Raw genomic sequence first — 5,853 nt, forward strand, 5'->3', positions numbered from 1 at the left:
ATTACAAGGGGGCATAGCTTTAAATTAAGGGGGGGTAGGTATAGGACTGATGTTTGGGGTAGGTTCTTTACTCAGCGAGTCGTGAGTTCATGGAATGCCCTGCCAGTAGCAGTGGTGGACTCTCCCTCATTATGGGCATTTAAGCGGGCATTGGATAGGCATATGGAGGATAGTGGGCTAGTGTAGGTTAGGTGGGCTTGGATCGGCGCTACATCGAGGGCCGAAGGGCCTGTACTGCGCTGTATTCTTCTATGTTCTATGTTCTCCCTTGACTAACAGCACATTCCTGAACACAATGGGCAATTTAGCATGGCCAGTTCACCTAACCTGCGCATCTTTGGATTGTGGGAGGAAACTGGAGCACCCGGAGGAAGCCCAGCAGACATGGGTCCCTGGTGCTGTGAGGCAGCAGTGCTAACCACGGAGCCACTGTACCACCCCAAATGGGGAAGCACATATCCTCCTCCCAATGGCCACCTTTGTGTGTGTCTGCATCAAGCTGTGTGCAGACCTTTGGTTCACAAACACTAAATGTCACAAGGTACTGAAGTTCCTTTCACCCTGGTGCAGAGCTGGTACTGTGGTTATCGCTGCTGTCTGACAACACCAGGGACCTGTGTTTGATTCCAGCCTTGGTTGACTGGCTGTGTAGAGTTTGCAGATTTCCCCTGTGTCTGTGTGGGTTCTACACAGTAAAAAGATGTGCAGGCTAGGTGGATTGGCTATCCAGGGATGCGAAGGCTATGTGGATTAGCCATGGTTAACAGCTGGGATACGGAGATAATGTGGGGTACTGGGTTTGGATGGGATGCCCTTTGAGGGGTCAGTGCAGAATTAACTGGCTGAGAGGCCTCTATCCGCACTGTAAAGAATTTATGTTGTGAAGGATAAGTCTGATCTTGTTTCTGCAGAACACTCCAAGTAGTTGGACAATTTGTATCAGCTGTTTCTCCAGCGAAGGCTTTTAAGAAAAACAGTCTTGAACACAAGTCCATCAGGCAGGGGTCAGCATGTAACATCTTGAGAGGGTTGATCCTGTGGATAGTTTTCTGAGCAGACAGTTAGAAATCATAGCAGTTCAGGCAGCATCCAAGGAGCTTTGAAATCGACGTTTCGGGCAAAAGCCCTTCAGCAGGAAGGGCTTTTGCCCGAAACGTCGATTTCAAAGCTCCTTGGATGCTGCCTGAACTGTTGTGCTCTTCCAGCACCACTAATCCAGAATCTGGTTTCCAGCATCTGCAGTCATTGTTTTTACCTAGTTAAAAAAACATTTAGCAGAACACCTATGCACTGCCTGGCAAACCATAGATTTGCTTTGTGGTCTATCTGAAACTTGTTGGTTTTCCAGTGATAAGGAGCTGACCTTGACCGAGTGTTGCAGACTGGTGCTTTCCAAAGTTCAAAACAACATCAAGACGGACAAACTGAAGCTTGGGACAAGGGCAGCTACTGACAAGATGCAGTGGGGAAAAACCGCCGTCTAAGGGCTTTATGAGGGTCTGTTCAGTTAGCAGACTCTTGTTGCATTGAAATGAACATAAATTGTTTCCTGTATGAGTCGGAAATACCTTTGTTTTTGCAACAGCACGGATGCTTTGAGGAATGCATCATTTGTTTTTCTCTGCAAAGAACGTGCAGAACAAATTTAGAACCTCTGTATGTACTTAGAAATGATTTTATGAACAAAGTGGATTTTTGAGATAAATGAATTCCATTATCAGTTTAATATCTGATAGGTCCCTTATCTGGGGACCATCTATTAAATTGATTTGTGGAGCAGGGAGATGGAATAGGGGCTTGCTCCGTCCATTCCACGCATCGACCTGGTATTGCAGTACCTCCGGGAACGGTGCACCCCTCATCTATAAATCTCAGAACATGTATATGGCTCAGGTTTTTGGTGCTTTGCCTGCGCGTGTGAACCACACTTTCTTTTTAAAGTTTGTAAGCTGCTTCATTTCTCTTTGCGTCGGTCTGCAACTCAAACCCCAAATTTTGCTCAAAACATACCTACCACGTGCGCACACAAAACCACAAATTGCTGGAGAAACTCAGCAGATCTGGCAGCATCTGCAGAAACAAAGCAGTGTTTCAAACCCAGTGACCGTTATTCAGAATCCAGCTTGGTGCTGGTGCAAGTCTATCCGTCTCCCCACCCCCTCCCCCAAGGACATTATGCTAACAACTTGTTAATATTTTGAAACAAAGCCAAGTCGGGGGGAGGTTTATTCAGTTGTTGGGCGTGGTGCTCTATTGGATGTTTCCATTGTCAGCCTTTGTGTCAAGGTTAGAGTGGCGCTGGAAAAGAACAGTAGGTCAGGCAGCCTCCGAGGAGCAGGAAAACTAACGTTTCGGGCATAAACCCTAAAGTGACCTCCAATGATGAAGATTTTACACCCTGGGGTGCTGTGCTTTTCCAGCATCACACTCTCGACTGTGACCTCCGACCTGCTGTTTCAGAGTAAATGCTCTGAGGGATCGGGTCAGACTATGGGGCGCCGGATCTCAGTGTCATCCTGGCAGCTGTTAAGTGTTGGTGTCTGCTGGGCTTCCCCGGGCACAGCTCACTCTGGCTAAATCTCGGGACTCTGTGGATGGATCCACTCGGTGGAGCATCAGCCTCCGAATGGTCCTGTCTCCTGGGCCGACACTCCTGGAATCACGGGTTCTTCTGTTCAGGTAAAAACCTCCTGTTGTGTTTGCAGAAAGATCTTAAACAGGTACTGTCGAAATTCAGAAAGGGATGCAATAATAATCTTACAATAATTCATTAATTATTTACAGCATATTAATATTCCTTCCTTTCTAACTTGTCCAGGATCCTGGAGTTTTAAACACAAATAAACTGTTGCACTGCGTTAACAACGGGTCTGAGACTTTATTATCAACCACGACCCTGAGAGGCTGGATTCACCCAGGTAAGAACGCAGGTTCCCAGCCCTCGGGGACATCAGTGAATCAAACGGGACTTCAGGGTGGGATTTGAAGGTATTAACCCAAGAGCACCTAGTCTGTTTAACACTTCTGTTTGTTTCCTTTTCCTGATCCAGTTTAAAATCATGTGACCACTCTGTTTGATTCCGTAAGTTTGGAGATTTCTGATGTTCAAATTGTCAGTCATTATGAAATCCATAAAAGTATAAAAGCAAATTACTGCGGATGCTGGAATCTGGAATTATGAAATCCATGTTCACTCATCAACTACACTAACCTGATGTACTCTCCCTCCTTATCATTGAAAATTTAAACAAAATCAATTTGTTTTTCATCATGAGATGAAGGCACAAGCCAGCATTTATTTCCCATTCCTAATTGCCCAGAGGCAGTTAAAAACCAAGCAGCTTGTTGTGGGTCTGGAGTCACATGTAGACCAGGCCAGGTCAGGATGGTAGTTGCCTCCCCTGAAGGACATTAGTGAATAAAATATGTTTTTTTCAACAATGGATTCATGATCATTGACAGACTCTTACTTGTAGATTTTTTCTTAATTCTGCATTTTGGGAAAACAAATCTTAGCAGGACTTATACACTTAATGGTAAGGTCCTAGGGAGTGTTGCTCAACAAAGAGACCTTGGCGTGCAGGTTCATAGCTCCTTGAAAGTGGAGTCACAGGTAGATAGGATAGTAAAGAAGGCGTTTGGTATGCTTTCCTTTATTAGTCAGAGTACTGAGTAAAGGAGTTGGGAGGTCATGTTGCAGCTGTACAGGATATTGGTTAGGCCACTGTTGGAATATTGCGTGCAATTCTGGTCTCCTTCCTATCGGAAAGATGTTGTGAAACTTGAAAGGGTTCAGAAAAGATTTACAAGGATGTTGCCAGGGTTGGAGGATCTGAGCTACAGGGAGAGGCTGAACAGGCTGGGGCTGTATTCCCTGGAGCGTCGGAGGCTGAGGGGCATGGATAGGATAAATAGGCAAAGTCTTTTCCCTGGGGTCGGGGAGTCCAGAACTAGAGGGCATGGGTTTAGGGTGAGAGTGGAAAGATATAAAAGAGACCTAAGAGGCAACGTTTTCACGCAGAGGGTGGTACATGTACGGAATGAGCTGCCAGAGGATGTGGTGAAAGCTGGTACAATTGCGACATTTAAGAGGCATTTGGATGGGTATATGAATAGGAAGGGTTTGGAGGGACATGGGCTGGGTGCTGGCAGGTGGGACTAGATTGGGTTGGGATATTTGGTCGGCGTGGACGGGTTGGACCGAAGGGTCTGTTTCCATGCTGTACATCTCTATGACTCTATTTTCATTGGATTCAAATTCCACCATCTGCCATGGTCGGATTAAAGTCAGGTCCCTGGGATATTACCTGGGTATCTGGATTAACAGTCTAGCAATAGTTAAAAATCACACAACACCAGGTTATAGTCCAACAGGTTTAATTGGAAGCACATTAGCTTTTGGAGCGTTGCTCCTTCATCCGGTGGTTCATGTACTCCCCAGCCCAACACTGGCATCTCCAAATCAGTCTAGTAATAATATCACTAGGGCATCACCTCCCCAATATCGTGTACTAATTGCCATAAGACATTCATGCTGGTTTTTCTGAATTATGTCACATTCAGACAGAATAATGAATGACTACGTTTGACAGTGTGTAGGCTGGTGGAAGCACTTTGTGTCATTTGGCTGCAGGCTGTAGGTCACTCTCTCCAGGACCAGGTCAGGGTCAAGATTCTGGGGGTAGCTATAAATGAGGATTTAATGGGCTGATTTATATGTGGGTATGCCAGATGTGCAATTAATTAGATGAATACTCATCAGTAAATAATGTGAGTTATTGCTGTGATTTGTTATGATTCAATGCTTATTTTTTCAGAGCACAGAACTTCTCTGTTAGTACCTAGAAATTCTCAAAGCTCTGGCAGACAGGAGACAGTTCAGTGACAGCTGGAAAACAGTGTATGGTCTTCACTAGGATTTGGAAAACACCAACGTGGTCCGTGCTCAGCTCCACTGTGGAGTCACAGTGCCTGTGTCAAGGCAGGAGTGTGTTCATGGGGACTGGGGTCTCAGAATGGACGGACAATGCGACACTTCTGTAAGACTGCCCTCGATCTTCAGCCACTCGCCAAAATTGCACCAAACTCAACAATGTTGGTCTGACATAATCTGGTGAGTACAGAATTACTGAAAAATAGACACATTTCACTTTAGTATTTGTAAAAGTAACAGTGTTGACATTTGCATGCGTCAGTCTAACAGTGTCAAATCTAAACTTGTCAGAGAGTCACAATGTTCTCCTGCACAGAGAAGAGGTCTCTTTGGCGATAGTGACTACAGTTCAGTTACGTTCACAATAGGGCATGATAGGTATATACTGCAGGGAAGGTGGTATAATTGGAGGAAAGGCAATTATGATGTGATTCAGCAAGATTTAGGATGCATCGGATGGGGAAGGAAACTGCAGGGGCTGGACACACTTGAAATGTGGAGCTTATTCAAGGAACAGCTACTGTGGGTCCTTGATAAGTATATACCTATCAGGCAGGGAGGTAGTTGTCGAGAGAGAGAACCATGGTTTACTAAAGAAGTTGTAGCTCTTGTCAAGAGGAAGAAGAAGGCTTATGTGATGATGAGGTGTGAAGGCTCAGTTTCGGGGATTGGGAGTCATAAGTTAGACAGAAAAGATCAAAGGATAGGGTTAGAGGAGCCAGGAGGGGTCATGAGAAGCTGTTCGCGGATCAGATCAAAGAAAATCCTATGGCTTTCCATAGGTATATCAGGAAGAAAAGAATGACTGGACTAAGATTAGGGCCCATCAAAGATAGTAGTGGGAAGTTGTGTGTGGAATCTGAGGACACAGGGAAGCGCTTTTTGTCAGTATTCACAATGGAAAAGGGCAACAGTTTGGA

At 45.3% G+C, this 5,853-nt stretch overlaps 1 pseudogene; it reads left to right on the plus strand.

Moving 5' to 3' along the window:
- Window positions 1-1,687: 1,687 nt before the first annotated feature.
- LOC148152031 (U2 spliceosomal RNA) lies at window positions 1,688-1,860 on the plus strand (annotated as a pseudogene).
- Window positions 1,861-5,853: the final 3,993 nt, after the last annotated feature.

The sequence above is a fragment of the Chiloscyllium plagiosum genome, unplaced genomic scaffold, assembly GCF_037043375.1.
Source record: "Chiloscyllium plagiosum isolate Xiang-an unplaced genomic scaffold, Cpla_swu_hap1 HiC_scaffold_2, whole genome shotgun sequence".
NCBI classification, from domain to species: Eukaryota; Metazoa; Chordata; class Chondrichthyes; order Orectolobiformes; family Hemiscylliidae; genus Chiloscyllium; species Chiloscyllium plagiosum.